Source organism: Adiantum capillus-veneris, chromosome 7 (genome assembly GCF_014529385.1).
Source record: "Adiantum capillus-veneris isolate H3 chromosome 7, ASM1452938v2, whole genome shotgun sequence".
Taxonomy (NCBI): Eukaryota; Viridiplantae; Streptophyta; class Polypodiopsida; order Polypodiales; family Pteridaceae; genus Adiantum; species Adiantum capillus-veneris.
In genome coordinates, this window is record NC_140937.1 from 86,080,646 (window position 1) to 86,108,530 (window position 27,885).

Genomic DNA, 27,885 nt, shown 5'->3' on the forward strand with positions numbered 1-27,885 from the left:
AATTGTCTAAGTCACAGCCTTCGAGAGTGCAAAAGAGGATATTTCCTACAACGCTTGCTAGAGCCGAACACTCATCAAACACTTTCGAAACACCATAGAACTTGAAGGATACCTTACTAATACCTATAGGCCGCTCTCCCTAAGGTCTATGAACCAAAATCACGACCCAAAACACCCGGTGCAGAAACACGTAGGATGTCTGGCCGAAATCTGCAGGTCTTCATTTCCAAAATCTGAAGTGCCTAATGTGTAGCTCTACTCAATGTGAATGCGTGGATATGCTGCAATGTGAAATCAGATAACGTATGCTCACCCAAACAACAGATGAAGCTCGTAGAAGGAGCTCCCAAAGCTGGACCGTATGCGCGCAATGTTGGTATTGGCTCGTAGCTCTAGTCGGGGGCAACACGCTACACTTCTCCGCACTCGATTCCGACCACCGTAGCACACGTAGCGTCGAGACGAAGCTCACACTCTCTCTCATGTACACAGGACGCTCACTCACAGACTTAAAACTTGTTTAAAATGACAAAAGGTTTTTCATTAAGGTCAAAAAGTGGTATATATACCTTACAACTTCTCAAACCCTAAAGTTCCAAAATCAACCATCTACTCAATCTAACTATCAAAACCGGGATACAATCTGGAAACTTCTGTAAGTCCCAATATTTACAAGGTGAATTATCGGGTTTTCCTCAATGAATGAATAATTACAAAAATAATAGTCCGCCGAGTAGTTAGATGCCGTGGGGTGTGTCCAGCTTCTAACAATCACTTTGTGTTTGTCGACTCTGAAATCGCCATTTTTTTGTGACTACACTGCCTGTTGGGTTGGTTAGTCAACTTTGAGGCTTTGGACTTGTCCGCAACATAGTCGTGAAGCAACTTGTCCAATTTTGACTCATTTGGAGTCAGTTTGACCCCGTATGTCGAATTTGACTCTTTGTAACCTTCGAGCAATTTTCTGCTTTTCAAGGTCTTTTCTTGATGGATTTCACCAAACCAATCATATACAATGTATATGGACCTCATAAGCAAGCCATCTGTGGAGTCAGATTGGAATTCTGGCATTTGCCAAAAACCTAGCTTTTGTACTGGGGACCCCCTCGACCCCTGCCGAATGGTCAACTGATGATATAGAAAGGTTCTATTATGTTAGGGCATGCTATGGTTCAAATCCCATCTGATTTGGTTGAGCTGGCAAGCAGTTATGGTCAGTTTTTGGTTGTAGGTCTTCGTGCACTGCTCGATTTCTAGGTTTTTTTCTAGGGCTTTAGACTAGCTATCGGCCATACAAAATGGATCATTGACGAGTAGAGAACTTACCCCTCATGTCTCGTGTGAGAGGACGCTGAAAATGGTCAACTGTGGGCTTCAAAAAAGTCGCGCGAAAGAGGCCGAAATCTCTCTCTGCAAAGGCTGCAAGTGGAAATGAGGTGGTTTTAGCTTACCTTGGATATCTATACTCGGACTTCCCAAACCAATTTTCCCCAGATTCCCTCGTTAGTCCTACTAGGCCGTGAAATCTATGTTAGACTCAAAAATTTCCCTAATCGGATTCCTGTAGCTCATTCTGCAAGATTTTGCAAAAGTAGGCTTCCCGCTTCCATCTTCTGATTTCATTAAAAAAAATTATGCTTGTACGCTTTGTCTTTCTGATCACCATCGTGTCTTCCGTTTTTCCATCTGAGCTTCCCTGCTATTTATTATTAATTTTTGACGTGTTTATTTGAAAAAATCAAAGAACATAGCAAACTGCTCTACAAAACTAAAGTGAAAATCCAATAATTAAGAAAATCCATTGAAAAACATAGATTTGTTGTTTTTTGTTGGATTTTCTATTTTTAAGCCTCATTATTAATAAAAATGATGAAAAATATAAAAAAAGGACTATTTTTTATGATTTTCTGATAGTATATACACTATTTACACTCATCGGGAAGATATTATCAATGAATTTTTCCTTGATGATGAATTATAAGGGTATTATTAGGTAATTTTGCAAAAAATCACATGTTAACATCAAACTTTTTCCTTCCTCTTCAAACATTGCTCTTAATTACTTAATACTTAGTGCCCTTCCACCCCTCCTAGATGGCGTACTCCAGGACGACTTTGTGCATGGGTTGAACAATTGTGTCTATGCATTGCTGTGGTTGGCTCTACCATGCTATGAAGATCAATGCAGTTCAAATCATTATGGTGTGCAAGAGCTGGGTCTTGAGTAATTAACTCAAGGGTTCCTGATGTCGAGGTTTGCTACTCTGCTGATGTCTTCCAAAGAGCAAATCTTGTAGCTTGTGTGCTCTCTGTTTAATTGTACCATCAAGATTCTTTAGCACAGTGATTGCTTGAGCTGTTGGTAGCACTTTTGTTTGTTATCGAGCTTTTTCTCGCCATTGGTAGCTTGGTGCTGTATGGTTTGCTGGAGCCTTTTGAGACTTAACTCGCCATTAATTTGCTTGATTGGTTTTATGGTTTGTGGAGAAGATAAGTGCTCCTTTTTCTTCCAAACCATTTTCATGTTAGGTTCTTTGCTCGGAGATGCCCGTCTCTGTGTTTTAGCCCTTGGAACCTTCTTTTGTTTTGTCAATGAAGTTTTAGGCACCCAGATCTGAATTGGTTTATCCTTAAGTTGTGCTTTTGGTACCCAAATTTGCTTGACTCCTTGCATGGTACTTGTAGCATTTGATTGTTGAGGGGATGGAGAAGATTGACTACTTCGTAGTTTCGGCTGCTGGTTGCTTCTTTTCCATTCCTCCTTACTTGGTGCAATTGGAACAATGAGTTGCCCGCCTTTAGGTGATAGCTTTAGTTGATTTGTATCCCAATCTGGTATTGCTTTGTATGTTTGCATCCAGGGAATTCCAAGAATCATCATCTCATTCATGTGTTCGTCTGGTAAGCATACAAATTGACGAGGACATGAACATCCATGTACTATCACGTTCAAGTTGACTACTCCCAATGTTGGGGTTGGGTTCTTGCTGCATCCTTTGATTGTCGCTATTCCTGTTGTCAATGCTTGACTTGTTGTCTGCTTGTATGTGGAATAACTGACTGCATTTACTCTAGCTCCTGTGTCGAACAAAGCATTGGTGCTATAATTGTTGAGCTTTACTTTGATGTGCATGTCTATTCCATCTAACTAGTCATCATCTGTTGAAACTGCGTCTTTAGGTAATTCCCATTGTCGATCATCTATTTCCAGAGTGTTGATGGGAATTGGTATCTGTTGATTCTTGAGAGCAGCTTTTTGCTTGAGTACTCGAAGCTGAGCTTCCTCTTGGGCTTCATCAATAACCTGTTGTCGTTTAAATCTTCCTTTGCTTGGCTGCATGCATTCTTTCTAGCAATTCATTGGTTAGTGAAAAATTGTATTTCTTTAAACGACATCCACTAATCCAATTAGCCATTGGTTCCCCATCTATGGTGGACAACTTTATTGCTCCACTTGGAGATACATCTTCAATGATAAATGGTCTGTTTCTCTTTTTCTTAGACTTGGGAATTTGTTGCTTAAGGGAATAGACTAAAACAAAGTCCCCTTTCTTGAAGATTTTTGTGATTAAGTGGGAATCAAAAAACTGTTTTTGTTTTCGCTTTTGTGCATAGATATGTGCTACAGTAGTTAGCCTTTGCTCATCTAGCTTTTCCAAATCTTCAAGTCTTTCTGACAATTCATGCCCAGTCCACTCAAGATTCTATGCTATCGTTAATGTTGGAAATATAAATTCTATTGGAAGTATGGCATCAAGACCATAAACAAGGCTAAAGGGTGTAGCATTTAAAGTAGTTTTGAATGAAACTCGATAAGCCCATAGAGCAGCATGGAGATTCATTTCCCAGTCTGTCCTTCCTGAACAAACCACTTTAGTCAGTACCGAGCTAAGAATTTTGTTTCTAGGCTCAGCGTGTCCGTTTGCTTGTGGGTGATAGGGAGCTGATTTGTTATGGATGACCGTAAACTCATTAAGCAAATACTCAATTATCTCATTGAGGAAATGAGTTTCCCGATCACTGACAATCTCTATTGACAGTCCATATCTTGTGAATACATACTCATATAAGAATGAAACATTGGTTTTGACATCATTATTTTGAGTTGCTTTAGCCTCGGCCCACTTGGTCAAATAGTTCGTAGCTACAATGATATACTGAGCTTGGGTTCTATAAGCAGGTGGCTGTATTGGTCCAACAAAATCTATAACCCATTTTGCAAAAGCTCTAGCCCCCATCATTGGTCTTAAGGGCATGCTATCTACTCGTGTTGCTTGCTCGTTGACAAGCATCACACCTTCAAACATATTCTTTAGCATCTGCAAAAAGTATTGGCCACCATATGGCTACCATCAATATTTTTCTTGCGGTGGTCTCACTAGAAAAGTGACCTCCAGCTAATCCAGCATGTGCTTGTTCTATAATCGGAATATACTCGTTTTCATTTGCACAAAGACACAAATGTTGATCTTTACCTCTCCAATACAATTGGTTCCCAATAAGAGCATAGTCTCTTGCTTCAGTTTCAATTTCTCTCTCACGGCGTTTACTCATATCCTCAGGAAATGTTCGGCTTGATAAGTAAGTAACTAGATAGTTACTCCACTTAGGAATAGGTGACATTTGAGCGATGTTACATGAGGTACGGTGTTTGTTTTTGACATTGAGAGAAATCCTTTACAAAAGATCGAACATCTCTTCTCATAGTCGGCCAAAATACTCCAAGTATCAAGATTCTATGCATAGTTTGGTCTTCCGCAAACTGAAGTCCTACTATGGTAACATGTGCTTGACTTAGGTATTGTTCTTTTTCTTCAGGTTAATGCATAAAAGAAATATCTCGTCCTCATTTCTTTTGTATAGCCTACTAGCTAGTAATTGATACATAGCCGATCGCTCAATTAATTTGATTGTGATAGGAAGTGGTATTTGTGAATCCCCTTGAGCAATTTTCATCAATGACACAATGTTTTCCAACCATCTAGGTATCATTTCCACAGAGAACAAATAAGCATCTGGTAGATCATCATCTACCCCTTTAGGTGATTCTCCTGAGACAATCCTTGACAAATGATTTGCTCGTTGATGTGTAGTACATTTTTTCACAACCACAGTGAAATCAAATTCCAAAAGAATGATGAACCATCTCACTATTCTTCCTGTGCTCCATTGCTTGTTGACCAAATACAACAAAGCTTGGTGGTCCAAAAAAAGAACACAAACTTGTTGGCTAATAGGTAATGTCTATACTTTTTAACGGCGTAGATCATTCGTAATCCTTCCCTTTCGATGGTGGTGTAATTCTTTTCCTCCATGTTCAAATGTCGATTAGCATAAGAAATAGAAAAATCAGTTTTCTCGTCTCTTGGTTGAGCTAGTATACAACCGATAGCAAAATTGGAAGCATCTACATGTACGTGGAATACCTTGTCAATCTGATGCTTTCAATATTGGAGCTGAGGTGAGAGCTTGATTAAGCTTCATGAAGGATTCTTCACATGTCTCGGTCCATTCAAAGTGTGTAATCAAGCTATACATGGGTTTTGCAATTATAGCATACATGTAGATGAACCGTCGGTAATATCCACAATGTCCCATGAAGGCTTGTACCCCTTGACTGTTGTTGATCTAAGCAAATAAGCAATGACATGAATCTTCTCAATATCAGTAGCTATGTCATTTTTAGACGTACATGTCCAAGAAGGTTTCCTTGTCTACCCATGAGTGTGCATTTTTCAGGATTTAAGAAAATCCTATAAAGTCTACATTTTTTGAATACCTTTTGAGGTGTTCAAAATAATCAGCCTAGGATTCATGAATATATGCATAGATCATCCATATATACTTCTAAATTTTTTTCTAAGATATTATTTGAAGCATGGCTCATCAACCTTTGAAACGTGGTTGGAGCATTAGTTAACCCAAACGGCATAATCTGATAGACAAATATACCCCATCCTGTTGCAAAAGCAGTTTTATGCTAATCTTTTGGGTCAACCAAAAGCTGATTGTATCCCGAAAAGCCATCTAAGAAGCTGTAAGATTCTTTTCCTACAGCTCGTTCTAAAACATGCTTAGTTATCGAAAGAGGAAAGTTATCTCTAATGGTAGCTACATTCACCTTTTTGAGATTAACACACACTCGTAATTTTTCATTCTTCTTGGGTACTACCATAATTGGAGACACTTAATCCGTGTGTTCAATTTTATAAATGAATTTGGCTTCCTTTAGTTTTTTAATCTCTTCTTTTATCTTCCTGGGAAATGTTTCGTTATACGTGTATGGTCTCTGTCTACTTGGTTTCGTATCATCTCTCATGGGTATGGTATGTTGACAGATTCTGGATCAACACCCTTGAGATCCTTGTAAGACCAAGCGAAGTATTCCTTTAACAAACTTAGCAAAATCTTTTCTTCTTCTTCTGTTAGGTCATTTGCAATGTAAGCAGGTCTAGGTTCTTCTCTTGGTTAATCCAAGTCTATCCTTTTAGCATTTTGAGGTCCTTCGTAAGACTCGCCCCGTTTCTGTAGTTCCCTAATAGGTTGTTGGACTATAATTTTCTGATCTTGGAGAGTATACTTTTTGTAATGGGATGGAACATGCATTACATCCTTACCAGCCTCTTCCGTGGTTTCCATTTCAATTGTGTATATCTCGTTTAAAGTCTTTTTCAACTCTTGATATTTCCTTTTCTGCTCGACTCTGGTCATGAGTGGTTTCTTATCCTCTGATTTTTCTTGAGTACCCTTCCTTGTTTTTCTCGATGTTTGAGACATTTCTGAGTTTTTTTTTGAAGGATATTTGCCGATTATTTTATCCTTAACACAATCATTTGCATCTATCTGCATAAGGAATTGTGTTCTACGGAGACTGATGGCATAGGTCGTGTTTTCACAATTCTGGTGTCTTTTTTTTGTCTATATCATTTCTGTCTTCTTGATTTCTGGTTTGGAAAGTTAAAAAACTTTTCCTCCCCTTATTTTAAGAGTATCTTAGCTCTCATATGCTCTATTTTTGACCCCGAACCTTCTCAGGTAGTTGATTGCTCATCTAACTCATCAGTTGCATCGTAATAGAGGTCCGAAAAGAATTGTTGGGCTTTCATTAAGTCCTTGGATTCCTCATCTTCGTCTTCAATGTTGAGGACTGAAATCATTTGGATGGGAATTATGTCGTAGCCATCCTCATTGTAAAATTGAGTAGACATAGACGTATTCACACATACTCCATTGTTGCTAAAATTTGAGTCCACTCAAATGGATCAAACAAATGCTCTGAAAAGGGTTCAGCTACATAGGCTTCGTCTGTGCAGTCCCTTTCTAGGATACATTCTTCTCGTCTTAAGCTTCCATTTTTTGTAGCTCCACACATCCAAATAGGAGTGTCTTTGTTTAACCAGGATGGGAGTTTAGTTTCAGCCAAAGAGACTGAATCAAACTCTTGGATGGGTGTTTTCAAGACATCTCTATAAGTGTGATCTTTTAGATTGACTCTTGTTATAGATCCAACTTGCTTCAGGTACAGATAATTGTTTTCCCAATCTTGGATAATCTGTACTTGTTACATGAAAGGTTTTCCCAATATGATTTCATAGTTGAGTTTTTTTCCAAAGTTTACTATGGCAAAAGTGTGTTGATATTCAATTCCACAGGAATTGACTATCACTTTTTCAAGCAGCCCTAATGGTCTCTCAATGTGTCCGTTAGCCAACTACAATTTCATTTGAGTTTGTCTAATGGCTGGCTGTCCCCAAGATTCCCATACTGATTTAGTGGCTATGGCTATGCCTGCTCCACTATCCAGTATTGCCATGGTTTCAATGTCATTATATTTCACTGGGAGGGTGGTGTTTCCTTCCTCTCCTTCATAATATTCTTCGACTTTGTTCATGGGAACAGATTGAATCTCTTTATTGTCCATTTCATTTTTCAAATTTCCCAATTTTTTTGAGATTAACCCCATTATCCCCACCTTCTCTAGGGTTTTCTGTAAATCATTCCATAAGTATGGTCTGAGTTTTAATAATTCTCCCAAGGTAAGAATGCATTGGATGGGTGTAGACATGATTGAATGAATGTTGTCTACTTATAGGGTCTGTTCAGCTCTTTTTACTTGAGTGGTATTACACACGATGGATTCATTTTCGTTATCTCCCAAGTAACAAGGTAATGTTTTCAAGGTCAATGGTTTTGACATTCCTGAAGCTTCCGATCAGCAATCCCCGTACAAGGATTGTACATCCATGTTCATATCAGACGGTAGGTTATCCAACCAAACTTCCTCTATAGGAGCTGACTTTAGAGTTAGGCTCCCATCATTGATCTCTCTCACTTTTTTCCATAAGTGTCCTGGACAGTCTTTCTCTACGAATGGAATTCCGTCCAAGGCATCTTCGCTATCAGGCACTATAAGCTCTGGTTCTTTTGTCTCAAGGTGGGGTTCTACCACCACATTGGATTTTTCTTTAGTGTCTCTCACCACAAGCTCCTCAAGTTTTGCGATACTTTCAAGCTTGGGTTTTTGTTTTTCCAGCATTTCTTGCGTGATTCTTGCCAAATTTTGATAAGCTTCCAGCTTTGCTGCTTCTATGTCTGGAGAAGGATAGTTTTTCCATTTGTTTTCTATGTTTTGGTCTGCTTTAAGTCCTGCTTGGTAGGCTTCCAAGGCGGCATTAATAGGCTCAAAAATTTTATCAACCAGAATGGATACTCCACATTTCACGGTTGTTTCTTTAAATTCACTTCCAGTTTTCTTTCAACTTTTCTTGGAATAGCTTTTTTGCTTTCTCCTCGATTTCAACCTGTTGTTTTTGTTTTCTCATCTCATATCTTTTGCTTCTGCTTCTTTTGATTCTTTGAGAAGAAACTTTCGTATTTTTTGAATCATCAGAGGAGTTGTGTTTCTTTTTTTTGGCCTAGGCTCTAGTGGTAACCTTGATTGGAACAATCGGTTCACTCTCTGATGAGCTACTAGGTATCACTTGGAATACGTTTACTACAGTTTTACCCTTGTTCAAAGGATTTTTAGAACAATCTTCCGGAAAGTGTCCTCCCTTTTTACAACATTGTATGCAATAGGCTTCAATCAGTTTGAGGTTTTTGTTAGGCTCTGGACATTCATTTTTTCAATGATTATCAACACCACATTTATGACAGTTTCCTGTTCTTGGCTTCATCATGGGTCTTACCATGGGAGGTCTGACACCTTGATTAGCTACATAATACATTGGGGCAAGCTCTGGTGGAGCATAAGTCACTGTTTCTTCCATTGGTGGTGGATGTGAATTATACTAATCTCCTTCTACCATTACTGTAGATGGACTAAGCTCCGCATAGGGTGTAACAGGCACTAATGCTTGTTCATCTATGACTCCTTCAGAGTGCATGTATTTTACATGCACTGCATTATGTCTTGGATATGGAGGTTGTTTTCCGAACACAGGTTGAGGTCTTTTCATGGGCCATATTAAGCTGATACCTGTACATGGGTTGTCCTTATGGCCTCATGGACACGTACTGAACATTCCCATCATACTTTGGTTTGAAGTAGCACTCATGGGTCTCAAGGTTGGTCCATTTACCCTCGATTGCACACCATTTTTGTGGCCTAATTGGTTGTGCTTGTGGAGGCATCCCTTCTCTTGGTCCCCTCATAGGTGCTTTTTGCATGTTGTCCATCATGGCGTTCATACTTTTTAGCATATCTTTGCTAGCTGAGAGTGGTGTTGCAGCAGCCGTTCCCACTTGTGCTGGTTTAGTGGATGTTGTTTTCTCGCTTTGGTTATCCTTAGGGACATCTTCTTCGTTGAAAATTTTGCAATTGTCTCCTAAGTCAATAGCATCTGACACACATGCTTCTAGGGTTGTATGCTTTTTACTATAGAGTATAGCATGAAGTTCTTTGTTTAGCAGTCCCTCCAGAAACAAAGATACAAGTCATTCTTCTACAGGTATCTCCAGCTATGGGCATCTGGCAATGTATTGTTTCATTCGAGTTGCACAATTCCTAACAGACTCACCATGTTTCTGTTTAAAGCTATAGATTTGAGCTACCCTATTATGTTTGATCCCTGTTTTGGAACAAGCAGCTAATAATCCTTGAGCTAATGTGTTCAAGTCCATGATTGACCTTGGTGGAATGTTTTGGAACCATGTTAATGCTTTTCCTTCTAATGTCATTCCAAACCCCTCGAATTGAGTATGGAAATCAAATATACACTCTGCTCTTAGCACTTGCTTAAAGCTTGCTAGGTGGTCGTATGGATCCCCTGATCCACTGTATTTTTTGATCCATTTCTGAAAATCAGCTGGTCTGGCGCGTCTTTTTGGTTCAACTCCCGGTCTCCTGGCAGTTGGTCCTGTTCGAGTCCTTCAAACCAGTCTGTTGAAAATAGTGACTCATGTAGCTCTGGACTGGCGTTAGTGTCACCCGGTTTTCTACGTGATGAGGTGGGTTCTGGTTTCTTTACATTACTCTCAGATGATCTCTCACGGTTTTCATCTTGGAATTGTATCTGGTCCTTGCCCCAATATCCAATCCTGTATGGAATACCCTTGGTATTTGGTTTGTTCTACCTCCTCAGGAGTCATCATAACAAAGTTGTTGTTATAACAATCCCTAAACAGGTAGGTTGGTAGGTCCGCTGATCCCTTATCTTTGATCTTGAAGATATAGATGATCTTCATGGTCGTTAGTTGTCCTGTTTTGGCATGAGAAGTCCACAGAAGATCTTTTATGTTTCTATCTTCCCAACAATAGACTCCGATCCTAGGATTATCCGTACTAAGCCGTTTCAAAGGCTTCAAATCTACTTGATCGTATCCTTCGAATTCTAAAGTTGGTGATCCTTCTTTTGCTGACATATCTGGGATTATAGTGTTTACTTCTAACCCCCATTTATCTATCACGTCAGGGTTTTTGACTAGTAAATACTGAGTTTCATTTCTGTCCATGTACATTTTTCCTTGTTTGTTTGCCCTAATTCTTCTTCGAACTCAATCCCATGGTCATCAATGCGAATAGCATACTCCTCGTTGAGTGCAAGTTAACATGGGCTCCATGACGATTAGTCTTGTAAAAAGATAGTATATGCTTATAGCGCACTATCATTCCGGTTTCCAAGTGAGTCGAGTAAGAAGACATTTCAGATGTTGAGTCTGAAAAAGTGTCTGAGACTTCTTCAAGAATTGTGTGCAAGGAATTGCCTTGATTCACGCTTTCTTCGGTGGATACTCTACTGGAGGTTTCTTCGAGTATGCCCTGATTTTCTAGTACACGACCAGATCTAAGGTTCATATAGACTTATGAAGCCCTGGATAGAGTACTCACCTTTGGATTGACTTGTCATCAATTTCCACTTGAACCGATTGCAACTTTCCGGCCTGATTCCTGTACAAATTTGATGAAGTCAGCTATTTTTCTATAAAGACAGTAGAGTTTTTGCTACTCTTGTGATTGTTCTATGTGTATCACTTCAGATCGAGCTATGGGAGTCAAAATTTGACTTTCAGATTCGATTTAGGAAGACCATTCATGAGACAATTGAAAATGGTCCAAGATTGGGGCTATGATCACATATACCTGAGAAATATGGAAACCACTACACGTGTGAACCTGAAAGACCATAGCTACAAAGATGTGAACCGAACACCGGTAGACGAGTTTGATTCAGCTACTTTGGCGGAATCCGAATTTCCAGCTTGGTTAGGTAAGCCCAAGGAGTTATGGATGTGTGGAGCTTCGAAATGTGGAAGTCTGAAACGAGAAGAATGTGTTTTAGAAAGGGCTATCGAAGACGAAACTTATATAGGAGAACCCTTTCCAGAGGACACGCTTGAACCATTAGAATGGACACACATTCTAGCAACCCTAGATGTTTGTGCAATTCCGGATGGTCCCACAACGAAATTTTGCGACAAGGACGGGTACGACGTGGTTCCGTACTTCATGTTGAGAACTGTACTCGAAAAAGAAACTGAAAAGAACGATACACTGGAAAAGGAAGATGAAGAGGAGGTGTTTCACGACATTCTCGATCATCCTGAGTGGGGAAATGAAGCAGACAACGAGTCAACGGACAATTCAAGCGGAAACGAAGAAACTATAACGGATGTCAGATTTTATGATTTTCCGAACCAAACTAAACAATGCCAGAAACGCTATAGAGCAAAGAGAAAAACAAAGGGGGTTAGAACCAATCCGATGCCTAGAATAAGAGGAAAAAATCAATTCCTAATGCTAGTAAAGGCGGAAGATTATGTTAAGGACAAGATTTCTGGAAGAATGAGAGGCAATGATCAAAAGAGCTTACGAAAAGACAAAAGAGCCTCAAGAAATCAAGTTCAAAGGAATGGAACGAAAACAGAAACAAAAAAATCAGAAAAGAACGGATTCCAAGTTAGAACGTAGAAACAAGTACAGAGAGCTCAAGAAAACTCTGAAAGAAGTTTGGACAACAGAATTTGAGAGTGGAGAGGAAGAAAACGCCAAAATCAAGGAAAACATGGATGTTCCCTTTCACTATAGGAAATTCACAATAGAGGATAAGAAGGTGGTAATAACCCAACCTATTCGAGAGAGAAGGGAGAACGAATCTTATGACGGACCGGAGGATGCAAAAAAAGTTGATTTAGCAGCTCCAGGGGAGACACCTAGACCGGTGTACATAGCCACGGATTTGTCTCCAGACGAGGAAGAGAGACTTTTGAGTCTTCTCAGAGAGTATAGGGATGTGTTTGCATGGTCTTATAAGGACTTAAAGGGAGTTGACCCATCGATATGCCAACACACAATCCCACTGAAACAAGACGCAAAGCCTAGCAGACAGAGACCATACACATATAATGATACGTTTGCTAAGCGAATCAAAGAAGAGATAGATAAGCTAATGGAAGCTGAATTCATCTACGAGATTGAACACACCAATTGGGTATCTCCAATTGTGGTGGTACCCAAGAAGAATGGAAAACTCCGAGTGTGTGTCAACTTAAAGAAAGTGAATGCTGCAACAATCCGGGACAATTATCCCCTGTCGATAACTAATCATGTTCTAGAGCATGTATCAGGGAAAACAGCATACTCTTTTCTTGATGGTTTTTCAGGATATAACCAGCTAGCCATAGCACTGGAAGATCAACATAAAACAGCTTTTGCAACGGAGTGGGGAATTTATGCTTATCAGGTTATGCCTTTTGGTCTAACCAATGCTCCCGCAACCTTCCAGAGGCTGATGACGCATGCTTTCAAAGAATACTTAAGGTTGTTTCTAGAAATATACATGGATGACTTATGTGTACATTCTCTTCTGAGAGATGAGCATCTAGAACACCTAAGAAAAGTATTTGAGAAATGTAGGACATATCGCATTTGTCTCAATCCTGAGAAATGTGTGTTTATGGTCCGACAGGGCAGAATTCTGGGACATATTGTCTCACAAAACGGAATATCCACGGATTTAGAGAAGATAAAAGTTATAGTGGATATGCCTAGACCAACCAATGCGAAACAAGTGCAGAGCTTTATGGGACATTGCGGATATTATAGACGATTCATTTACATGTACGCTATAATAGGCCAACCACTTTACAGGCTAATAGTGAACTTTGAATGGACAAAGGAGTGTGAGGAATCGTTCAAGAAATTGAAAGAGGCACTCATTACTGCTCCAGTCTTGAAATCACCAGATTGGGAGAAGATATTCCATGTGCACATAGATGCTTCGGCATATGCAATAGGATGCATTCTGGCTCAGCCAGTAGAAGGAAACATGGATTTTCCTATTTGTTACGCCAGTCGACAGCTCAACAATGCAGAGAAGAATTACACCACAACAGAGCGAGAGGGATTAGGAATGATATATGCTGTGAAGAAATTTCGGCATTATCTTCTAGCCAACAAGTTTGTGTTTTTTACGGATCACCAAGCCTTGCTCTACCTAGTGAATAAACCATGCAATACCGGGAGAATAGTGAGATGGTTCATTATCTTGCTGGAATTCGACTTCACGGTAGTAGTAAAGAAAGGAAAAACACATCTTAGAGCTGATCATCTTTCGCGATTGTGACGAATGGAGAAGACCCTATAGGAGTAGATGACGACATGCCAGACGCGTACTTGTTCAACATAGAAATGATACGGAAGTGGTCTCAAAATGTCGTTAACCTATTAACCTATGGAGGAGAGTTCGATAGAAGAGAATACAACCAGAAACATATTGCTATTCAGCAATCCAAGAATCTTCAATTGATTGCAGGAAGGTTGTATCAATTGGAAAATGATCATGTTTTACGACTATGCATCAATCCTGAGGAATATAATATATATCTGCGCGAAGCACATGTTCAGGAATGTGCATTTCATTGTTCAAGAAGGAACACATATAGGAATTTGTTACAATTGGGAGTCTATTGGCCAGGAATGAAAGAAAGCGTACATGAATATGTCACTGTATGTATTGTATGTTCATCAAAACCGCCAGCAGAGTATTCAACATTATATCAGATAACGATCGCTCCAGAATGGAGTCAGTATATTGTTGAATATCTCACAAATAGAACTTTCCCAGAAGGAACGTCAAAAGCTCGTCAAAAATCTGTAGAGACAGAAGCTAGAGATTACGCTTTAATAGGAGATCAACTCTATAAGAGATGTAAAGACAACCAGCTTAGGATTTGCGCATCAGAGTCTAAGTATGTGATAATCCTAGAGCAAGCTCATGGAGGAGTAGGTGGAGGCCATTTCTCAGGTGATAAGACAACAAAACTTGTCTTAGCCGCAGGAATATGGTGGCCAACATTACATATGGACGCTGAGGAATACGTTAAACGGTGCGATGACTGTCAGCGGACCAAAGTACCACTTAAAAGAGATGATATTCCGCTTAGACCAATGATGGGGGCAAGAGCTTTTGCAAAATGGGGGATTGATTATGTCGGACCCATTTCACCTCCTGCATATAAGACTCATGCACAATACATCGTTGTGGCTACAGACTATCTAACAAAGTGGGTCGAAGCAAAGGCAACTCAAAAAGCAGATGCCAGGACCACGGCACAATTTCTATATGAATACGTCTTTGTACGATATGGATTGCCAATAGAAATTGTGAGTGATGGAGGCACACATTTTATAAATGAAGTGATAGAGATCCTTCTAGATGAATTCATGGTAATCCATAGGAAATCAGCCCCGTATCATCCACAAGCAAACGGACAAGCTGAAGCAACAAACAAAACCATATGCACGGTCCTTACGAAGATTGTATCTGAGTCGAGAACTGACTGGGACCAGAAGTTGCATTCAACATTATGGGCATATAGGGTAGCATATAAAACATCAATAGGAACGACCCCATATAACATGGTTTTTGGGCTAAATGCTATCTTACCAATAGAATTCTTGATTTCAACCTTAAGGGTGGCTAAGGATCTAGAGTGGACAGGGCACGAGCTTTCTGATAGAATAGATGACCTGGAAAAGCTAGATGAGCTTCGCCTAAAAGCAGTGGCTTCTATCTACGCTCAAAAAAGGCGACAAAAAGAATTTTTTGATAAGCATGTGCGGACTAAAGAGTTTAAGGTTGGGGACTATGTCCTAGTTTACACTCTGAAACAGCATGCTAAGAAGCTTAAAAAGCGAGGGATGGGACCTCTGGTGATTAAAGATCTATCACCAAGTGGAGCCGTCAAGCTTGCTACATTAGACGAAGAAGAAATGCCCAATTGGATTAGTGGATGCAGAGTGAAAAAGTATCTTTTGCCGCTAACCCAAGACATGCTTCTCAAAATACATCAAGAAAAGCTGCGTGTCCAGACAAAGAAAATGATTTTGGAGGAAGCGCAAGCCGAGGCGAAGGAAAGAATGGAGAAAAGAAAACTACTGCGTCAGAAACAGCGCAATGAAGGAGCAATACGAATAAACGCAGTCAGTATAACAGAAATGGATAATGACAAAGAAGAACCCATCATTGAATGCAAAGTAGGAACCAACCAAATCAAAGCCAGAGCACTATTGGATTTAGGAGCTCAAGCTAACCTACTTTCACTCAGTTTGTATAGACAATTGACAAATGACACTAAACTACAAACTGCCAAGCAAGAGTTAAAGAGTTACTCTGAGAATTCAATCAAAACTGTCGGATGCACAGTTTTACATATACAGATTAACCGTTATGTGTATCCTCATATGTTTTACGTGGTTGAAGACCAAGCTACACAACAACCATTATTGCTAGGACAACCATGGCAGAAGCAATACAATGCAATGATTGACTGGAGTTCTAAATCAGTGCTTATCAAATACGAAGGTGAAGGTCAATCAGTTAAGTTCACCAAAGGAGAAGAGCCAACTCCAAAGGACGAATCCAAAGACAAAGGTAAACAACAACCAGAGAAAAAGAAGAGCAATGGCAACCAAAAGTTTCTATACAACCAGATTACTCTTCGACGAGGAATTCTCAACAGTGGATAAGGAAGACAAGCAATAATATAACAGCTCAACCTTGGGAAAAAACGGAGACAAAGTTGGTATGGAGACCAAAAAAGGTTGTGCCAGAGAACACAAAGGTGGAAAACGGAGTCTTCAATACCAGACAACAGAGTGATTCCAGACAATCAAGGACAGTGAAACAGATCTGGATTCCAAAGAAGTTCATGACGGCACAAAGCTATAGCAAGCAAATTTGGATCCCAAAGATTTGTAAACAGGAACTCCCTTCAGTACAATCAACGGACACTCCTAGGTATTTCAAGTCGAGGAAATCAACACAAAGAACAAAGCAGGTTTGGGTCGCAAAGAGTTTATGGCAAGCACAAGTGAAGCGGAAGCAGATTTGGATTGTGAAAGAGAACAACAAAGTAAAGAAGAATCCATCTACTGATTCTACTACCGAAGTGCCAAAACCAACCCAAAACCCAACCACCAATCCTTCAATCAAACAAAGAGCAGCTTTATTGGAAAGACTGTTGTATCATCGCTCTACAATTGCACTGGGAACTTATGACCAAAACAACTACATTGCTTCGCCCACAGACACTTCATAGTCATCCGGGAGGACTCAGACTAGGAGGGGGGGAGGTATACAGGTATACAGGAGTTACAAAGCAGCTACAAGCGCCAAAAACAAAGAAAAACAAAAATTATATTACAAGGGCAGTGTCTTACATGATTTTGCAATTTTTATGTTTGATTGCGGATATTGATAATATTTATGCCCTTATATACCTTGTTTTGCAACAAGAAGAGATCAAATGATGAATTTGGGTCTCTAGACGTGTAAATATCACTAAATAAGAGTGTTTTTGGAGCTAAAAAGTGGTAATCCAAGTTCAGAAATCACAAATAAGTGTATATTCATATACACAGGATTACCAGCTATTTATTGTGTATGTTTTGAATTTTTTGGCTTCAATTTGCTATTTTCTTTGATTTTTTGTGATTTTCTTGATAAAAGTAAAAGAAAAATAAAAAAGCAGGTGAAATGAGATCGGAAAAAAGAAAAGAATAGACGGTGATGGTCCTAATGACAAGGGCAACCCATGGTAAAAATTGGGTACAATTCTGAAAAAGTTGCGGAAAGCCCGAAATGACAGAATTTTGGCAAAGTGGACAGATTTCTCAGAAACAGGTCAAACGGAGTCCAAATTGAGAAATTTCAAATCCTAAAGTGCATTTCACGACGAGATAGGAGCACATGTCAAATTTGGTAACAAGTGATCCGGGAAGCCCGAAGTTAAGTATTTTTCACATCACTTTCAAGCTCATTTCCACTATTACCTTCTTGGAGAGAGCAAAGAGCACACAGGAGCATCCGACCTTCTACCGCCTTCTACGACTGCTACGAGAGCTCAGAGGACACCAGACATGAGAGGTAGACTCGTTGCATTAAGCTTTTGATGCTTATCGTTAACTTTTGTCTCGAAAACTGACCAAAACCAAGAAACAAGAGCAGACGGGGAATGGGGAAGAACGCTAGGTAGGGGCACAACCGCCTAACCAAACCTTGCAAGAACTTAGAGGTGGGTTACCCTAGCATAGAAGATGGGTTTCTAACATTCAAATCTCGAGAAAGAACGACTTGAAAAACCCTAGGTCAACAGAGCCTGCAAGAGGCAAACAGGAAAAAGTTGTCGAAACGACACAAAACTTCTCAGGAAGCTTAACAACATCGAGGGCAATGCAACCATGGAGTATCTCCGGGCTTGGATCACCAAAAGTAGGTCAGAACAACCGATTCGGCTGCGGACACACAAAGCGTCATTTTGGCATAACGGCTAAAATTGACAACCAAATGACATGAAACTTCACAAGCAGCTTCAAATATACATGGATGACTTATGTTTGCAAGCAAAACCCAAAAGAAAGCTGATTCACTTACCGATGGTGAAAAAGACGCTTTCGGGCAACCAAATGGAGAAAGATGGAGAACGGGGAGCCAAAGTCAAGTTCAACCAAATAGGTGGCTTCACAACATATCCAATGAGCTGGAAATGCAACTCTCGAGAAAAAAAGTTGAAGAAATTCAACTCCAAGGCAAAAAGACGACTTCGGAGACTGAAATGCCTATAAGGGGGCTTTTTAGCTAAACTGATGACTTTTTAAGTTGAAAACTAGTTATCAGGGCTTAGGGCACTAGCACAAAGCATTCTTTGCACAAAAAGACCAACATTTCAAGAAAAGACATCATACGCGTATGATGTCTCACAGCATGATTTTCACATCCATTTCAACATTTGAGTGCATAGCCTCATTCCACATGTTAATCACATCCTATGAACCAATTATCATGAGAATTGGAGTTAGAAAACCCAAGGAAAACCAAAAAGACGCAAAGTAGGCCATAAAATTGATTTGTGGTCCTAATTTTGTCAAAATAACTCCAAACTCATTGAAACTTTGTAGGATTGTTGATTAACACATCTACAAGCTATCTGGAACCAAAAAGCACCATTTTGACACAAAAGACATCATACGCGTATGATGTCTATTTGCACTTACAGAGCCAAAACTGCTCATTTGACATCATACATCCATTATATATATCTAATACATGCTACATATGAAGTTTGGAATCATTTGGTCAAGTGGATCACCCCAGTAGCCCAATTGAGGGAAAATCCTTCATCCAAAGCCTATTTTAGCCCAAATCCAACATACTCAAGTCCAAACCAAGATTTGAGTAGGGACAGTCCTTCACTAGTACATGGGGAGTCCACAGAACCAATCCCATGAAAAATTGATGAAAAAGACATCATACGCGTATGATGTCTCCAGAGCCATTTTTAGCCCAAAATCTATCCAAACTTCATAAATCCACTGAATAAGCCTATCTAAAGCCTAATCCAAGCTTATAGAGAAATTTGGTCCAAAAATACACTAAAAGACATCATACGCGTATGATGTCTCACTATGTGATTTTGGCACCTCAAGGCTTCAACCACCAAACAGAAGTGATCTACATGCCATTTGAAGGTGAACCACCAAGTTTTATCCAATTTGGATCATAAAATCCAATTCCCTTTCAAAATTTTGCCAAGAGCCTGAACTGGACTAAACTGGCATAAACTTGACCAAATGGTATCCAAACTCAAATCCAAGCATATGATACTCATGTATACACTATCAGCTACAAGCACAACCAATATGAATTCATTTTGACACAAAAGACATCATACGCGTATGATGTCTCCAACATGATTTTGAGCCCAGTTTGCATATTTTTTCACCTACCCTGCATCCTTAGGCCCTGAATAGCTCATGTTTCAATTTTCAAGTCATTTGAATAGTTAAAAGCTTCATTTCGGCTTTCAGTACTAAAAAGACGCTAACTTCTGAAATTGGAGTTACAGGATCCATGGATTCCGCCAAGTTATCAGCAACGAAGAGAAAAAGACCGACAATCAAAGATGCTCTTGCAGAAGCAGAACCCTTTGACATTCCAGCAGAAACCCTCAAGCCAACCAAAACTTGGGTGGAGGAAGCAGTACTGGAACAAGAGGGAATAAAGATCTACCAGGGGACTTTCAGAGATCCTCAAGGGCAACCGGTGGATATACCGATGATCCCACAAGAATTGGTGGATTATAGCAGGTCAGAGAACATCAGCAAGTACCTAGAAAGGGCAGACTTGCACAGATTCTTCACGTCGAGACCATCAGGTGTAGATACAAGAAGAGTGTATGAGTTGGCAACCTCCATTCAGAAGGATGGGAAAGCCACATTAACAGCAATAGATGGAGAGAAAGTAGAGGTACAGATCACTCCACAGCTCATTGCAGATGCATTGAAGCTGCATAACAAAGGGAGCTCTGTCAGGGAAAGAAGGGAGGCTATAGAGGTTTATGGGTCCAAGAAACAGAATGCAACTTATGGAGATATGGCAGACCAAAGAGCGGCAACCCTTTGCCGACTGTACAACCAATTTCTCCATATTTGCAGTAAAAGACCGCAAAAGTATACGACACCACCCCATGCCATTGCAACTACCATCACATGGGCTTTGAAGAGCAATATGCCAAAAGAGGTGAATTACGCTCAACACATCCACGAGCAGGTAATTGCCATGCACAACGAGAAGCCAAAGTATATAGGAGGAGCTGAAGTTCTGACAAGAATAGCTTATGAAGCTATTGGAGCCAGAGATCAATGGCCAAAGGTTCCCTCCCAGAATGAGTGGCTTAGAGAAGCCGATGAGGAGGAAGAACAGCCTGAAGTATCCAAGAGGGCGTCCACAAGAGCACGCAGGAAACTAGAAATAGTTTCAGAACCTGAAGAGAATGTGGATGAGCCCCTTATGAAGAAAGCAAAGAAGAAGGTTGCTCCCAAGCAAACCAAAAGTCAGAAAGCGGCAAGAATGGAAAGACTGGTGGAGCAGTTTAGAGCGGAAAGAGCTCTAAAGGGTGACTTTGAAGAAAAGTGGGTGCCAGACCCCACCAAAGTCGGAACTAGCTCAGCCAGGCCACATGTTGATCAATATGATCAATATATTAGAGCTTATGAGGAGTCAAAGGCTATACTGGAGCAGCAACCTGTCGAGCCATACACTGAAGAGGAAGTACAGCTTTTAAAAGCTGAGCTGAAAAAGGACGACAAGGGGAAGAAGAAAGTAGATGAGTCTACTGAACCTCAAGAGAAAGACAGACAGCCAAACAAAGGGAAAGCCAAGATGACTGAGGACAATCAGCCCTCCTTTACTGATGTACCAAGCCCGAAGAAGACGGAAATCATTGTGGAAGAGACCACAATAGAGATGGACACGGCTGGTATGGAAAAGCCGGAGGCCGGGACCAAGGAAAAGGAGATAGATCCAATTCAGCAAAAGAAAAACGATTATGAGGATCTGGTAGCGATAGGGTACACTGAAGAAGAGGCCCTTGAGGCAGTTTATGGGATCACCCTACAAAAACAAGATGATCGGAGAGGGACGAAGGAAAAAACAAAGAGTACAAAAGAGAGTGAAGAGAAACTGGACGAGCAGAACGTACTAGAAGAGCCGAAGCCAGTGGAGGTGGTGGCAGAAAAAGCTTTAGATTTGACAGATGAAGATGAAAAAGACATGCACATGGTGCATGAACTGCTCAGCAAGATCAAAGAAAGATCCAAGGCAAAGGAAGTGGAGATTGAGACAGCCAAACAAAGGGAAGCCGAGTTGCAGAGGAAATTAGAGAATGCTATGACTGAATCTGAAAGTCATAAAGCATCACTCTACGACGCGGAAAACGAGAGAGACGGCTTGATACTCCAGCTAGCCGAGGCTTCAAGAGAAGTAACAAGTGCACAGGAAGCAAGGGAGCGGATGGAAGACGACTTGGAGGCGGCTAAAGATGAGCTCATTGAGCTAAGGGAGAGAGTCGAGCTCCAAGAAAGAACAATCACTAGACTCAGGACTACTCCTAGAGCTAGCAGAGCAGGAACCGAACAAGAGGGAGCTCTTGTACCAGCTCTGGAGGACCAGGTCCGAAGCTTACAAAGAGAGCTAAGATTAGAGCAAGTGCAAAGGTTGCACATTGCGGAGGGATCATTGGCAGCAGAGGAGAGGCTCACTTTAGAAAATCAAACACTAAGAACAGAGAATGAGACCCTCCGCAAACAGCTCCAAGATCTACAAGAGCAACAAAGAAGAGAGACAGAGACACCACAAGAAGAATCAGGTGGAGCAGCCATAGAGCTACCAGAAACTGGAGAGGCAACCACAATTGAAGATCCAGCCCCAGTTCAAGAGGTGACCTCAACTTCAGGAATCTCTGAAGAAGAAGAACAAAGGCTCCATGACCAAATAGAAAAGTCAACAGAGGAGAGTGCCAAGGCGGAAATGGAATGGGAGAGGAGACTCCTAATCTCCATTAGACTTCAGGGACTAGACACAAAAGTGCTCCATGAAGAGTGGATGCAACCCAGCCTGCCTTTCCCTTTGATGAAGTTTGAAGTGATAAAAACGAAAAAGAGAATAGAGGAGGAGCAGTATGTCGCTCTTTACGAAGGCGACATTACAAAAGAGGAACAATCAAAGAAGATTGTAGATTCGCAGCCTAGATGGAGGAAAGGTTGGCTGAACAAATACCCAGCCTACCTCATCTACTTGGTAGAGGCACCAAAGGAGATTCGGGAGGATGTAACCTTCTGCCCGGTGCCAAGAGTCAGAAGCTGGAAAGAGCATGGCAGGATTGCAGAAAAGAAGCCAAATTGGCTTAATTACCCCAGGATGCCAGGACCAAAGGCAGGAGAGAGAATAGGTAAAGCCTACATGGTGAAAACCCTAACGGGCACCATCAAGCTCTTTACTGGCTCTCCTGACCTTTCGTGTCAGATGCTCAAGAAAATTTGCAGGACTCTCTTAGCTTGCATTGAAGTGTTCGCGCCAGATAAAGCCACGACCTCAAGTCTACTATCGACGGCTGACACAGTGACTGATATGATATATGATCTTTCATTGCAGCCTTCTCCAAAAGTGTTGCACCTCCTATACCAGAGGATTATGTTTTTGCCTAGCTTCCACATGCAAACATTCGAAGAAGCTTTCTACACCGGCTTTTTCACCCACGAAAGCAAAATATTCGGCCCAACCTTGACCATCGGCAACCTACGATACGAATCACATTTGCAGATGCTCAAGACGACAGGACTTTATTGACCAAGCATAAAAGTCATGTCAGGGACGACATGAACGCGGAGGGGGGGAGTGTTGAGCCAGCAGAGCCAGCAGAGGATCACACCCACATTTTTTGCTCACACTCATCATTTTTGTAACCATTGATTTCAATAAATGTCTTTCCGACATTGATTTTGAATTGAGCCATTCCTTAAGTAACGGGACTCAATTGAGTTTCCAGCTTGTAAATCCGAAGTAATTTCACTTGCCGATGTAATTAGTTAGAGATGTTCTCACCTCCAAGGCTGTGGTATATAAGCCAAAGTTTTGTAACCTAAAGGGATTCAGTTTTATTAATCAAAGGTGAGTTTTTGAGCGCCGTGACTGTGTCTGAGAGAGAGAGAGAGAGAGAGAGAGAGAGAGAGAGAGAGAGAGAGAGAGAGAGAGAGAGAGAGAGAGAGTCTTATCTACTTGCTACGCGAGTTATGGAGCCTCCATTGGAGAAGCGACACCGCCATTGTGTTAGCAACGGCGAGAGCTACGCACAGATACCAAGAGTGCGCGCTATCGGCTTCTATGTGTGGTAAGTTCCTACAAGCTTCGGTGTGAGTTTTCTTCCAACTCATGTGTTGGAATGGAGCGTGCAGCATATCTATAGAACCACAACGAGTAGAGCTACACATTGGTACCATCGGGGTCAAGTTTCGATCACCTGTATTTTTCGGCCTGTCTTCATACGCGTTTACCGCACGGCGTGGTTATAGGTTGATTTTGCAGTTCAAGTCTTTAGGGTGTTGTTCTTACCTAGTGTATAGACTTCCCCTTGAGTTTGAGATCGAATCAATGATTCTAGATCCTGTTTCGTATAGCATTCGTTCGTAGTACGGATTTCAGTCACTTGCATATTTTAGAACTTAGATTTGATTTCCTTAGTAGTGATTGTCATTAGAAGGTCGAGTAGGTGATTTGACACCCACCTAGTTGTTTCCATGCGCCTGCGGGTCAAGCTCCGTCCTCGTCTGACAAATTCTGTTGTTGGTTGAGTTCTCGCTATTTAGCTTCCGCTAGCGGCGTAACCGCCTTAACAGTGAGATCTTAGGTGTTGGAGATGTTCAATTGAAGTTTCAGAATGGCTCTTCTTTCACGCTGAAGAATGTGAGACATGTTCCCGCAATTACAAAGAGCTTGATCAACACAGGTTTACTTGATGATGCTGGCTACGTCACCACTTTTGGACAGAACATGTGGAAGATATCCAAGGGTTCTATGACAGTAGCACATGGAGTAAAGTCTGGAGGACTTTACATGATTTATGTATCAAATGTCTCTAAAAATGTAATCAATGTAACCGAGCAGCCGAACGTTTCTTTGTGGCATAGCCAGTTAGGACATATGTCCAAGAAGGGAATGGAAATCTTGTCTCGTTCTGGTTATTTGCCTGGTTTTTCATTTAATGATTTTGAATTCTGTGAACATTGTCTGTATGGTAAGCAAACACAGCAGCCACATAAGCATAGAAGCAGTAGAAGAGATACACAGTTGGCACTTGTTCATAGTGATTTGTGTGGACCTATGCCTAACCTATCTCTAGGGGGAGCTTCTTACTTTATGACATTTATAGATGATTACTCGAGGAAAGTATGGGTTTACTTTCTCAAGCACAAGGATGAAGCGTTTAGTGTTTTCAAAACGTTTGTGACACTTGTGGAGAATCAGAGTGGCAAGAAGCTTAAATGCTTACGCACTGACAATGGTGGAGAGTATGTTTCAAAGGCCTTTCAGGACTTTTGTGAGTCAATAGGTATAAAACGTGAACTTACTGCTCCTTACAATCCTCCTCAAAATGGTGTTGCTGAGAGGATGAATAGGACCATACAAGAGAAGGTCAGAAGTATGTTGTCTAATGCACAACTGCCAAATGGGTTTTGGGCTGAAGCTGTATCAACAGCTGTTCATCTTGTAAATAGATCTCCTAGCAAGGTTTTGCAGAAGGATTCAGTGCCAGAGATGGTATGGTCAGGCAAAATTCCCTCATACAAGCATCTCAGAGTCTTTGGCTGTGAGGCATATACTCACGTTCCAAAGGAATTTAGGAACATACTTGAGCCAAAGAGTAGAAAGTGCATCTTTCTAGGCTATGGTAATTCTGGTGAGATGGGGTACAGACTTTGGGATCCCGAATCCAGAAAGGTTGTTCGCAGCAATGATGTTCACTTTAATGAATCCAAATATCATTCTAAACCAGAGAGGGTTGAGGAGATTAGAAGAGTTGTCTTCCAAGAAGATGGACCTGCACGTGCAAGACAAAATGTCAGGGCTCAAGAGGAGCAAGGACAGGATAGAGTGGAACCACAGGTTGTGGCTGAGCCTGAGCCACCTATTGTGCGTATATCTGGACGTGTCACGCGACCTCCTGATAGGTTTGTTCCATCTATGAACTATGTCATGTTGACTGATTGCAATGAGCCTTCATGTTACAAGGAAGTAGTGCAAATGAAGGACTCCTGGAATTGGCAATTGGCCATGCAGTCAGAGATGACAGCTCTACATAAAAACAAGACATGGAAGCTAGTTAAATTACCACAGGGCAAAAAGGCTCTACCTTGTAAATGGGTTTACAGGTATAAGATCACCGCTCATGATAGTCAGCCAAAGTACAAAGCAAGGCTTGTTGCCAAGGGCTTTAAGCAAGAACAAGGCATTGACTTTGATGAAGTCTTCTCTCCGGTGGTCAAGATGACTACATTGAGATGCTTTCTTGCATTGGTTGCCATATTAGATTTGGTGTTGCACCAAATGGATGTCAAGACAACGTTCTTGCATGGTGATTTAGATGTGGAAATTTACATGCAGCAGCCAGAAGGGTTTGTTGAGAAAGGCAAGGAAGATTGGGTATGCCAGTTGTTAAAGAGTCTTTATGGCTTAAAACAATCACCGAGGGCATGGTACCATAAATTCCACAAGTTTATGCTTTCTCAAGGCTACAAACGTAGTGAGTTCGATCACTATCTATATACAAAGAAGGCTAAGGATGGTAGTTGGCTGATCCTTATTTTGTATGTTGATGACATGTTGATTGCTGGCAAGCACTTGGAAGAAATTTCAGCTTTGAAGTCAAAGATGGCAAAATCTTTTGACATGAAAGACATGGGTGAGGCAAGTCATATACTTGTTGGTATGCACAATGAGAGAGACAGATCAAAGAAGTTGATTTGGTTATCTCAAACAGAGTATATTGACAAGGTTTTGCAACGTTTCAATATGGAGAAGGGAAAGGCACTGAGTGTTCCATTGCCACCATATGTGAAACTTTGCAAACAAGATTGTCCTGTGTCTGAGGAAGAACAGGCTGAAATGGATAAGATTCCATATGCGTCTGCAGTGGGTAGTTTGATGTATGCAATGATTGCTACTCGCCCAGACATTGCATTTGCAGTGGGAGTAGTAAGTCGATACATGTCAAACCCAGGCAAGAAACATTGGGAGGCAGTGAAAGGAATATTGAGATACCTGAAAGCTACAAAGAGTATGCGTGTATGCTATGGGAGTCAGGAGCTAAGTGTAAAGGGTTTTACAGACTCAGATTATGCAGGTGACTTAGACAACCGAAGGTCTACGTCAGGGTATGTCTTTACATTGGCTGGTGGAGCAGTATCATGGAGTTCTAGATTACAAGATTGTGTTACTCAGTCTACTACAGAGGCTGAATATGTTGCAGCATCAGAGGCATGCAAAGAATCAATTTGGCTTAATCGACTAGTAACAGATTTGGGAATCAAAGAAGAGATGCCTGTGTTATATTGTGATAGTCAAAGTGCTATACAATTGGCTCGCAATCCAGTTTATCACTCAAAGACAAAGCATGTGGATGTGAAGTATCATTTCATCAGGGAAATGCTCGAGGATAAGCAACTTCAGCTTGTCAAAGTTCACACCACAGAAAATCCTGCTGATCTACTTACAAAAGGACTTCCCTCAGAGAGCTTTGCGCATTTTCGCAAGCAGTTAGGTGTAGGGTAGTACATCACTTCTCTACATCTCTTGTATATTAGCTTGTATAGTAGCTTCTCTCACACTTAAAGTACCACATTGGACTTTAAGTGGGAGGTTGTTGGGGTATAAATCCCAATGTGGTCGCCCAGGTAAGTGGGCGGGCCACCAGGTATGTACACATATTCTTTTGTAAAAACCTAATAAGAACTCACTATGCTCTACACATTACAGTAGAGCGAGTTCACCATATCGTCGTGCTCTTCTTCTCGCACTCTCTCTCGTGTCGCACTTCCGCTCGTACTCCTTCAATCAAATAGATCTTCTAACCGCGACATGGGAAATCTTTTTTTAATAGTGATCCTATTTAGTGCTCTATAGTTGACACACATGTGATATGTGCCATCTTTATTTTGCACTAAAAGTATTGGTGAACAGAATGGAGAGAAGCTAGGCCTCAACCCACCCTTTTTCCACCAATTCATGCACTTGCCTCATGATATCCTCTTGTTGATCTTGTGAAACTCAATAAGGAGGTTTATTAGGCGGTGAGCTTCCTAGTAGAAGCTCTATTGCATGGTCATCATCCCCTCGTTTTGGAGGTAGCTCACTAGAGATATCATCAATGAAAACATCTTGGAATCCGTTTAGAAAATTAGACAACTGTAATTCCTCTTGATTCCCTTTATTGCTACTGTGAAAACATTAGAATCATTTATAGATTCTCTAATAAAAATCATATACGCAAAAATACAGCGTTTCATTTACCTATCAAAAGCAGACGTATTTACCGGGGATATGGTGTTCCCGA